The following is a 12350-nucleotide window of genomic DNA, read 5'->3' on the forward strand; positions in this document are numbered from 1 at the left end:
CTTTAGATTCTATTAGATAATGGAGCAAAGTACAATGGGGATCATCCCAAAAACCAGACAACTTGAACTTAAAAAAAAAATCACTTTAGACAAGGCCACACTGAGGACTTGACTTTGTGCAAGACATAAAGCTGTTCACCTTCTCTATTCCTGTTCCAAAGCATTGGCAGCTCATGAAAACTGAATGAAATAAATAATTTAAGGATTATTACCTCCATTTTACAGATGTAAAAAACTATTTAAGTATCAAGAAGAATCAGAATTGGAAACCAGCCCTCTCCTGATTAATGCTTCCCACTTCATGCTCCAACTTATTCCTCCTTTCTTTCTTCTACTCTTCTGAAAGTGTTCCCAAAAAGGTTTAGAGGATGTCGTAGAAAGCTTGGGGTTAGAAAACCTAGATTGGAATCCTGTCTCTGCTACTTACTTTAACCTCGAGACTGAAGTAAAGTCACTTAACCCCTTCAGCTTCAGTTTCTTCCTGTACAAAATTAGATGTCTCCAAGGATCTTTCCAGTTCTAAGTGAATGATCATTTCCTAAAGGGCGAAATTCCCTGGCCTTTTCCAGGCCTCATTCTTTCAGACCTTCTTAGCATGATGACAATGTTGACTACTCCTCATTCTCCAAACTCTCAAGCATTCTGTGATATTATGCAATCCAAACTCTCTTCTCATTCTGTCTCCTTCATTCCATTCCTATTTATCTTTCCCTCTTCCGAGACATGAGCATTGCCTAAAGTTGTTCTCTGCTCTTCTCTTTCCTTGCAGGGCTTAAACATTCCAATGGCTTCCACTAACATTTCCAAGCTATCTCTAACAGCAGACAAGTCTAAACCCTCTTTCACATTATAATCTTTTAAATATTTGAAGATAGCTCATGTTCAAACATCCTCCCCTTCCTTCCAAGTCTTTTCTAAGCTAAAGTTATCCAGTTAAGTCATCAACCAATCCTTCAATGACATGGTTTCCCAGTCATTATGTTACAGTCATCTAGCAAGCTCAGGGCAAGAAAAAACGGAATGATCTAGATGTGGTCTAATTAGAACTGAATACTAGAGTAGAGTGGGACTATTTGGGCTCCATACGTCTATTAATGCAACCTAAAATTACATTAGTTCTTCCATCTACCACATTATGCTGCCAACTCAAACTGAGTTTACAATTCACTAGATTTCCCAGATTCAGTAGCATTTAGTTTGACTGAAGAGACCTTAGCATAGTAGTAATTTTAAATTAAACATTTAATCTGTACATTAAGGTTTATATCTACCTAGTCCAAGTACATCTGTATGTGCCCCCAACACCTATGATTGATCCATATATATATGCCACTTATATGGTACCACGTTCAGCTTGATACTATAATTAACTGTGAACATGTTTCCAATACTAAATGTTTCTAGATAGCAGTTCAAATTTTTTTCATTTTGTATAACCCATCATGACTAGGCCAAAGCTTCGTACATAGTAGATCCTCAATAGATGGACCCCTTCCTTGTCATTGGCAGGAACTGAGTTCAAATCTGGCCTCAGACACATTGTACTCACTAGCTGTGTGACCTTGGGCAAGTCACTTAACCCCAACTGCCTCACCAAAAAGCAAAAAACAAGCAAAAAAACCCAAACAAAATAAAAACTATTTAAAAAAAAAAAGAAAGAAAAAGAGGTCATAGCAGAAAGTTGTGACAAAAGGTGATCTACTACTGGAGAAGGAAATGGCAAACCACTCCAGCATCTTCGCCAAGAAAAGACCATGGACCAGAAGGGCCTAATGTGCTATGATCCACAAGGTCAAGAAGAGACAGACACAACTAAACAGCAACAAAACAAATAACTCACTTCTGTTCCCTTGATATCAAGACTACCACGGACCAATTCAAGTTTAAGCTGTTTCCCACCACCTATCCCAAGTGACCTTCACTCACTATCACCCACCCAAATCTCACTCCTTATGCCAATAACAACAGAGCTGTCACCTCCTCTATGATTACTACCATCTCTTCCTAATGGAAACAAAACCAAGCCTGGCTAGCAGCAATAACTTCATATGACTCACAAAGAGTTAGCTAAATTAAATAGCTAATGGGGAATACTGAGTTAAGTAGAAAAACTGGGGTAAGAAAATAGGGGAGAATAGTTTGAATCAAATCAAGTAAGCACTGAATAAGAGGAAGAGTGAAAGAGTAAAAGAGGTAGAAACAATGAATAGAGAATGCAAATCTGAGGAACACTACATGAGAATGTAGTATATAAAAGTGAGTGAAGTTCATTTAAATAGTGTTATAATAATGTCTGAAAATGTTTAAATGATTTAAAAGTTTGAAAAATATTATATATGTATTATCTCATTTGATCCCAACTAACAATCTTGTAAGACAGATGCTACATTTTACAAATGAGAAAACTGAAGTCAAAAGAGATTAAGTGATTTATCATTATAGAAGTAGTTAAAGTCAGAGGTGTGATGGGAACTCTGGACTTCCTGACTCTATGGACAGTACTATAGCCACCACTATTCCACACTGCCTTTTTAAAATAATGGATGTTTGTTGATTGAAAGGGCATTGTTGTAAGGGATGCGCTTTCTGAGTATCTAAGGCTTCCTGGCATGGGGGGTGGGGATGGGGAGGGAGGAGAAGAGGGTCCGAGGATGAGACTAGCATTCTAGGATTTTCTATTCAGAGGGACAAGTGTTTCTTCTCCACCCTGAGAGAGATGTGGACTACCACAGTCATTAAGCCAAGAGACAGCCTTGAGTTAAACTCTCCCAATTCGAAAAAGGGATAGCAGAATGAAAGGAGCTGGAGTCTCCCACAGACTGTGTTCCAAGTCTCTCTCACCACTAAGAGGGAACACTTGTCCCCCCCAAGCTACAGATCTCAGAAGGCCAGTCAGCTCTCAAACGGTTTTGAATTCTGAAATGTCTTCTTTTTAGTCATTTTCTGTAAATGCACACAGTTTGGCTGAGGACAATTTTGTGCAGTCTCTTTCTGCTTCAGTACCTCATTTGTTAAGTGGGAATAAGTAACAGCATGTACCTTTTTGGGATGGTGTGAGGATTTAAATGAATTAATGTATATAAAGCATTTTGCAAACCTTAAAATGCCATGTAAATAGTAGTCCCCTCCCCCGCCAAAGAAGTCGGTATCATTTATTGAAGGTTAACAGGTTAAAAAAAATTTTAAGTTATAACTTCAAAACAAAAGTTTATCAGCTGACAAATAATTAACACCCAACTGCCAAAGATTCTATATCACCTTTTACTTCTCAATCAACCACAAAGACAAAGACTTTAAAATCCTATGATTACCTAAAGCTTCAGTTTCACAGGTTCATAGAACAAGAGCAGGCCATTTAGACTAACCCCCTTATTTTTACAGATAAAGAAACTGAACTCATGTAAAATTTTAAATAACTTGCCCAGGCACAGGTAGTGTCCAAGGTAGATTTTGAATTCGCATCCTCTCTCTTCAAAACCAGAACTTTTTCTTCTGCATCACAATGCACCTCCCAATATCTCTTTTTTGGGGGGGGGGATGGGGGAGGGCAGGATAGATTTGATAAAGGAAACTTTCTCTACCAGTGCTTCTCATTGGCTTCCCTTCCCCCATGACTACATATACACACATATGCACATTTCTTGTTGTTGAATCGTTTCAGTCATGTCTGACTCTTTGTGACCTCATTTGAGATTTTTCTTGGCAAAGATATTGGAGTGGTTTGCCACTTCCTTCCTTAGCTCATTTTACAGATAAAGAAACTGAGGCATACAGACTTAAATAACTTGGCCAGAATCACAGAGCTAACGTCTGAAGCAGGATTTGAACTCAGATTTTCCTGACTCCAGACCCAGTGCTCTATCCACTGCACCATCTAGCTATCCCACTTCTGCTTGTACTATTTCTTTTGTTTTTATTTCCCCTTAAGGCATCTCAGTAAAGTCTGTCCTTCAAAGACAAAAGGGTAAAAAGACTCCTTTTTAAAATTCTTGATCTAAAAAGGGCCTCAGGAAAAACTGTGAGTAGACAAAGCATGTTCTCTGGAACCTGAGAACATTTCATTTTCTTCATTCTTTAGCCCCTTCACTGTTTTCTCCAATGCACAGAGCTTTGTTTGCTCTCCATTTGAGCTTCTCAGGTAAGTATAATGCTGCTGAATACTGTTGGAAGAAATCACCGATCCACTGAAAATTTATGTTGTCTTATCTCTACTAAGCATGGCAATTCTTTTACTCCTCCATAATTGATTCTTTCCTTCGCCAAAGAGAAGGTTCCCAATCTTCTCTTCCTTCTTCAAGCTTCCCATATCCCTCCCTTCCCCATAATAAAGGGCATTTGCCTGGAGCTCCCGCTTCTCCCTGACTTTATATTTCAAAACCCCTTGATAGCATCCCCCTATTCTCTCCTCCTTTAATCAAGTTGGATGAAGAAGAAGGTGGTTCTTCTGGCCAAGGCCAATTCTGCCCTATACTTGTGCCTTGGATTCCATCCCTCCCATGTGGGTGAAGTCCTCTCCATGCAGATGGCTACCACTCTAATGCAGACCCTCATTTCCTCTTGCCTGGACTACAGCATCCTAACATAGACATTAGTACCCGATAGCATCCTAATGTCTCCCTGCCTCAAGATTCCCTACTCTCTGATCCATCAAGCTGTCAAGCTGGTATCCCAAAGAAACAGGTCCAAGCAGGTCACTAAACACTAGTTCAATAAATTCTAGTGGCCTCTTGTCTCTAGGATCAAATACAAACTGCATTTAAAACTCTTCACAACATTATTCCCCTTGGTGTACCCTGTGGACAAGACATCTCATCCTTCTCACTGTTAGGATACTTCAACTTGTGTCTTTGTACCCTTTCACAAGTCACCCTTCATGCCAGAGAAGTCATCACTTGTGACTGCCTCTCCTAAAAAACTACCTTGTACATATTTTTCTATCCTTATGGTAGATCCCCAATAGAATATTAAAAAGTTCCTTGAAGGCAGGGATGGTTCCATTTTTATCTTTGTGCCTCCAAACCCTACCACAATCTCTGTCATATATTAGGGGCTTACTAAATGCTTGATGATTAACTGGTTGACAGAGTTATGAATTACTAATAAGACCGGCTGTGTTACCTCTTTCCAGGAGGATATGCATTTTTAACCTGGTCAAAGACATATGCCAAAGGAATGAATGAGTCTTTAATTGTGAAATTTCAGGCATCAATCAGCATGTCTCAGTGGAGAAAGATATTTGGGAAGTTGGGGGAAGGGGATCAGAGGGGCCTTCCTGGGATGTCTCAATTCAAACACAACTGCTCCCAGAAGCAGGTAGGTGAGGCAGTCCATAGAGAACTTGGCCTGGAACCAGGAAGACCCCAATTCAAATCTGACCTCAGGCCTTACAGTGACCCTGAGGCAAGGCACTTAACTCCTGTTTACCTCACTTTCCTCAACTGTAAAATGGGAATCATAACAGCACCTACCTCTGAAAATTGCTGTGAGGATCCAATGAGATATCTGTAAAGTGCTTAGCCACCTAACTTCTTCTATAGCTATATACTTATACGGTATATATTATTAATGTCCAAAACATCTGTTCAGAAAGCTTATTTGCCAAAGCATTTTGTAACATGCAGTGTTAAATGACTCTTTGAGATTCATTTTTTAAAAGAACTATACCCAGAAGAAATGCATTTTTTACTTATTCATATTTTTTCTGAGTGGAAAAATATTTCATATTACTTAAGGAAAAACAGGTTTCACATTGCTTTCAGTATTCTCATTTGAAAACATTAGAGATTTATTGACTATCCATTCATAACAAACATAAATTGTTAATTTCCTTTCTCCATCACAAACAGATAAATGAAGGGAGTAACGAAGTTACATTGGTCATATATGGAATGAGTCATCAAATTCTTTTAAATTTTCCTTTAGCTTTTAAGTATAGTCAGCTTGTAATAAATGCTAGTTGACTCTTACTATATATACAGTTTTTCCCTCTTGATGTTTGTCAAAAAGGGGGAGAGGGGAGATAACGTAATTAGTGAATCCCTATGTTAAATAGCAATTTAACACCTAAGTAAGAGGCTCAGACAGGACTCAGAGATGGAAGGGACCTTCTAACTCCTCATGGAGTCATTTGCTTGCTATTTGTCCTTTGCTCTCGAAGAGGACCATGACATCAGGGAGGTGATACCATGACACACAAATCAACTGGATTTAAGTGAGGGAGGACTGTGCAAAGTCACCAGCCTCACTTTCTCCTCCAGAGCCATCCAGGTCCTGTGGCAAGATAGAGATCAGGAAAACAGGAGATGGCCCTGGATGCAGTGGGGCCCTTGGCCTTTTCAAGCTAAGGTCTTTTAAGAAACGGAAACTGATACTGATTTGTCCAGGGCCAACCCAGACAATAACAAAGGTAAAATTTGAACCCAGATCATCTGACTTCAGATCCAATTCTCTTTTGAATCCACTGAGCTTACTGGAACATTCTTGGAGTTACCAAAAAGTGATACCAAAAAAATAGCACTGAGGTCAAGTTGTTTCATATGTAAGTCAAAAAGGGTCAGTTTGAAAGGCAGGCAATTCCACTGGACAGACAGGAATGACGAGTAGACTCTATCAAGCCCAGAACATCTTCTTGGGGCAAGTATCAGGTGGCATTAAAGAAGAGTCTTTCCTTTGGTGCTTAAGAGGTCCCTATTAAAATGCAGATACTGCTGAGGAAATACCATGCTTTTAATCAGATAATATCTCATCAGGGATTAGTTAACAGTCAGTTGAGAGAAACGTTACTGATTAAAAGGGGTTCAAGCAGTTATTTTACTAGTTGTTTTACTTATTTCCTAGGAAAGTCTAGAAAAAGAGAAATCTGCTTAAAGGTACTCTCCTTTTATCAAAGACAAAACTTCAGACTGTCTTCCCTTCACAAATTCTACTCAGGCTGTGTCCTGTTCCTAAAGAAGCATCTTATAAACACCGAAGAGATCCCCTGTCTCTGTGTTCTCCCCATCCTGCCTACCATGAGTTCCTCCCTCACTTTCACCTTCAGCATTGAGTAGCTTGCTCTTCCCCTTTTCTACATATGATTAATTTCAGTACTGGGCCTTTTAAGGAGGGATATGAGTACTCAGACATGTCAAGAAATGACCCTTTAACCATTTCCTGATTGAGCAAATTTTCTAGGTTTTATCTTGGACTCCTAGCCCCACCTTAGACTGTGTGGAGATAGAAGATAACACTGAGTTTTCTGGAACTCACCAATCTGAAACTGTCATCTCTGGATTGAAAGTCACACCATGTTCACTCTCTGGCTTGGACTTTAATTGTATGAGATCATGCATGACTTTTTTTAAGAGCCAATTTTGAAATACCACAGCACTGGTTCCCAACCTTTCTGAGCCAGCCATACCTCTATAAATGTTCAACTATGTCCATGGTATCCCTAACTCTCAAAAGTTGCCTCCCAGTCAAACCTTATCTTACTCCCTTGCAAGGCAGTAAAAACATGGCTTGGCTTTTCCTCATAATACCTATGGCAAAATTATACACAAGCATTTATAAAATACGCATCATCTATGACAGTTTTTCAACCAGGAGAGTAGAAATTCCTGTCATATATGAATTCAAGCTCATGTCTACATCTGTAACTATGAGTATCTCATCACCACCATCATTATCTCCATCAATATAGTAATAATAATAATTATTATTATAGCAAACTTGTATATAGAGCTTTAAGGTTTGCAAAGAACTTTACAAATATTCTCTCCTTTTATCCTCACAACCACCCTGAGAGATAAGTGCTATTATTATGCCCAACTGAAACACAGAGACAGAGGTGAAGCAACTTATTTGCTCAAAGGCAAACTATAACTAGTAACTTATCAGAGACAGAATTTGAACTCAGGTCTTCCTGACTCCAAGTTCAATACTCTATCCCCTGTGCCACCTACATGCCACTAATTTAAAAGGAAAAAAAAAGGTATGCTTCTTCATCTAAGAAGTCATACCTGAGGAGCAATATCCTTTACAATATCCCTAACAAGCAGCTATTCAAACCTGCACTTAAGTACCTCCAGTGATAGGAAACTCACTATACCTTCTCAGTCAGGTCTTTCTACTTTTGGACAACTTTAATTGTTGGGAAGTTTCTGTCTCTTCCCAACTTTTTTCTTTGTGAGTAGTGCAATTTCTTTTATTTATTTATTTGTTTATTTATTTATTTCGTTTATTTAGTTATTTTGATTTATCAACAATCACTTCCATATGCTTCTGAGTTATTTAATATGTTTCTCCCCCTTCCTCCCCACCACCCTCCCCAGGACGGCACACAATCTGATACAGGATATACATTTACATTCCTATTAAACATATTTTCTTATTAGTGATGTTGTAAGTAAAAATTCAAACCAATAGGAGGAACCATCAGAAAGAGGAAACAAAACTCAACAGAAAAGAAAAAAAAAGACAGCAATTCCCAACTTTTTTTTTTTGGGGGGGGGATGATCAAGCAGAATTTATCTCAGCTGGTATTAGTATTATTTAAAACAGGAAATTCTGAACAACCATTAAAGAACATTTCTATCTATGGATGGAAAAATAGATTTCTATAGATTTCCATCTCTCCCTCTATCCTCTGAAGGCAAACAAAACAAAGTCTCTCACCACTATTTGATGAGATACATTGTCTCTCCTCCCTCCTCCCAAATACATAACCCTTCTCCCCACTAACCATTCCTCTATCCGAGTACAGCATGGTTTTGAGACACCTCCTCATTCTGGATCCACTTCAACGTATAGGTTACAGCTTGCCAACGGCCTTCCTAAAATAAACAACATGGAACTATACCCAAAAGTCCAGATGTGGTCTGCCTAGGCTGAAGGACTATCGAATCTCTCATTGTGGGCACTATGCCTCTGCAAGTGTGGTCTAAGTCTGCATTAGTTTCTTTGGCTTCCACATCACCCAGTTGATGTATTTGGGGCTTTCAGTCAACTAAACTCCCCAGGTCTTCTTAGAAAGTTTGCAGCTCCTGAGATAACAATATAAATTTCAACTTCAGAATGAAAGCTAATGCTCAGTTCCTTTCTGATTTCTCTACTTTCCCTGAATGGGAAGGTATCAGGAAAGCATACTCTCACAGCATTTCCATGACAAAGGAAATTTGTTTATTACATGCTACATAGCAGTGTGGGTGGCAAATGAATTAATTTTTAAAAATTTCTTAAGCTCTTACTAGGTTCCAGGAACTGTATTAAACTTTGGAAATATAAAGACAAGCCAGGAATACAGTCCCTGCCCTCAAGGAGCTTAAATTCCAACAGAGAGCATACATAGAGAAGCTAGAGTTGGAGAGGAGAGAAAAGGCATGGTGAAGGGAATACTAGAAATGAGGAGAATGAAGAGAAGAGGAGGTCTGAGTACAAGGGGCATGATTCTGGAATGGCAAGATAAGGTGAATTCTCACCGGTCACGGAGTGCCCAGGGTCCCAGGAATGCCAGTCCAAGTTCTGACAGGAGGAGGAAAAGGAGGTCAGAGTACATGCAAGCCCCAAAGCTTTGAGAGGGTCTGCTAGCCAGCTTGAAAAACAGCACAGTTAATAATAATAACAACAACATTTACATAGTGCTTACTATGTGCCAGGCACTATGCTAAGTGCTCTAACAATTATTTCCCTTGACCCTCACAACAACCCTGGGAGGTAGGTGCTATTATTATCTTTATTTTACAGGTAAGGAAACTGAGGCAGAAATATGTTAAGTGACTTTTCACTTTAAAGTAGTTACGGTTCTAGTGGAGTTAATTAGATTGAATACAAAACTACTTCAGCAGCCATCTTGTTTTATCCATTCTACAAAATAAATAAATACACAAAAATAATAAATGAATCCAGAGCCAGTGATTTCAGACTGTGATAGAAGAGCTGTCATTGCTACCTACCATAATTTTCCGGTTACTTTGACTGGGGCTAAGACGTAAGTAAGTGGTCTGTCTTCCTTCAGTATCAAAAACGAAACCAACCCAATGGGCACAAGGTACAAAATGCATCCGGTTTTTAACCACTGATGACATCTCTCACCTTTCTGGTAATAACATCATCCTGACCAACCTCCTCATCAACCCCCATTCTCACTTCCCAGAAAGAGAAAGATAATACTGTAGTTGGCTACATACTTTTACACTCAATTTCAACTATGCTACATTTAAGTTTTAGAAAAAAATACATAATATAAAATGTATCTCTCACAGCTAATTAATATGATCTCTGTTATAGTAGCAGCCTCCCAGAGATTTAAAGGGCTAAATGGTAATAAATCCAAGGTATATCAACGAAACCTATTAAGGTCATCCTAGTCAATAAAAACTAATTGCAACAAACAACGGCTATGCACCAGCAATAAACTCTTCCCCTCCGGGAGGAACTGAAAAGGAGGTAACAGTAGCATCAAGTTTTCTGCAAACTGGAAAAATGTCCCGAATTTGTACTGTAATAATTTTACTTGGTTTTTCCAATGCCTTATCTATCTATTTGCAATAAGCCCTGTTCTATGCCCATAGCAAGTCCATTCAGTAAATTCTAGACCAATTGAATTTAACTGAAAAAACCATGGTCAGACTGCACCAGGGTCTGGAGAGGTCTCTGGTATTTGGCAAAGGAAAACTGAAACTATAACAATAACCTGTGTTGATTTTACATCCTTTGCTATTTTTCCTACTTACCACAAATCCTATAACCTGGTCACTCTGAAACACTGAATCTTTGCTACCCCAAGCTTTTCCCAGAAGTGGAACTATAATCAAATCCAAACAGCCAAAGCTACTGCCAAAGGAAAGAGTATGCCAATCTATTCCCTTTATCCATGTGACTTTCCAAACCAACACACTCCATCTACCCTCTCCCCTGGCCCATACTATACCCATGGTCTCCTAGCTTTAGAATGTAAGATACTTGAGGGTAGGACTGTCTCATTTTTGTATTTGTATCTCCAGAATTTAACATAATGTAAAGAGCTTAAGAGATGATTTTTCATTCATTCATTGATCCAAATCCCAACAAACAGGTATGTTAATGAGTAACTCTCTCCGCAAAGAAAATCAAGTATTATCACATTTGTTTGTAGTTCTTTCAACCAGAGGTGAGGTTCTCTGCGGCAGAGGCTAGAAGTATTATACTTCTCCACAAGGTCTTGCATAAAGACACAGAAGAGGAGGTTACTCAGTAAAGAATTGTTTGTTGAATTAATCAATGATATTATTGACAGTTCCTTTAAAAAAACAATGAAGCCACATAATGAAATCTTAGCTCAGAAGTTTACCAATCCTGCCAAACTTTTCACTATTATTACCAGACAGCTCAGTCTCCCACCTAACCAAGGCTTATGAAGCGGAGACCTCTCTCAAACATGCCAGACACCTGGGATGGTAATAAAGAGATTGAGTTTCAAAAGACTAATTTATAGGACCTGGGCAAAAAGAGAAAGCCTAGATAGACGTCAACAAAAGTAATTAAGTATGAGTGGCTGCTAACAGTCAATAGAGTACCTGAGAAGTCAACAACTAACCAGTTAAGCTGAGTAGGTGCTAAGCATCAATAAACTTGAAAGCTAGCTTTGCCAAGGGTAAAACAAATGCCGATGTTATCTGAGGATAACTGGCAAATAACTATATATTCCAGACCTTCTGCAGGCCAATAGCTTCACTTCCCAAATACCTTTCCTTACCTTTGTACATGTACTACAGGAACAAGTCTAATCATTTCATGCCTTATGTTTCCAGACATCTCAAAAAACAAACACGCACATACCTTTTTTGGAACTTTACAAATATTCTCTCTATTACTATAATCAGAAAAAAAATCTCATCACAAATGTTATTTTCAAAGTACTACTTTACAGTCTGTTTTCTCCACATTATTTATGGTCACATCAGGATTTGGGAGGATTTAAAAGTGCAAACCATAATCCAGAGTTGGAAACTGATGAAAATGAATAAAAATGTAGTTTTTCATCAATAAAACTAATTTTGCTCAAAGTTTTCTCTGTTTAAAAGTCGAAAAATGTTTCACTTCCCTCGGTATGTAATTTTCTCATGCTCTTCTTTGAGGCACCAAAAAAAATTAGTATTCTCATCTTCTACCACAACACACACTCACAAAGGTCAAGTTTGTATTTCCTATAAGTTCCAACCAATTTCTGTCTCGGTTGGTAATACGAATTTCATTTTCAGTCATCAAAAGTGATGGCCTGTTCTACAGTACTGAATGGTGAGCATTCAGGAGTACTGTACACAGAAGCATTGGGAAGGTTGAAAATATTTGCTTTTCCCCTAAGAAAATATGTAAATGTTTAGTTTGACTCC

At 38.5% G+C, this 12350-nt stretch overlaps 1 protein-coding gene across 5 annotated transcripts in view; it reads right to left on the reverse strand.

Moving 5' to 3' along the window:
* TBL1X (transducin beta like 1 X-linked) overlaps positions 1 to 12350 on the reverse strand; it is a 371320-nt gene that overhangs the window by 316677 nt on the left and 42293 nt on the right. Inside the window, exon 2 of one of the 5 annotated variants that reach the window (XM_078146116.1) lies at positions 8723 to 8813. The exons of the other annotated variants lie outside the window; for them this stretch is intronic. The gene's annotated coding sequence lies outside the window, so the exon portion shown is untranslated. The remainder of the gene's footprint in view (positions 1 to 8722; positions 8814 to 12350) is intronic. 5 annotated transcript variants of the gene reach the window in all.

The sequence above is a fragment of the Phascolarctos cinereus genome, unplaced genomic scaffold (assembly GCF_003287225.1).
Source record: "Phascolarctos cinereus isolate Bilbo 61053 unplaced genomic scaffold, phaCin_HiC Scaffold_726;HRSCAF=1367, whole genome shotgun sequence".
NCBI lineage: Eukaryota > Metazoa > Chordata > Mammalia > Diprotodontia > Phascolarctidae > Phascolarctos > Phascolarctos cinereus.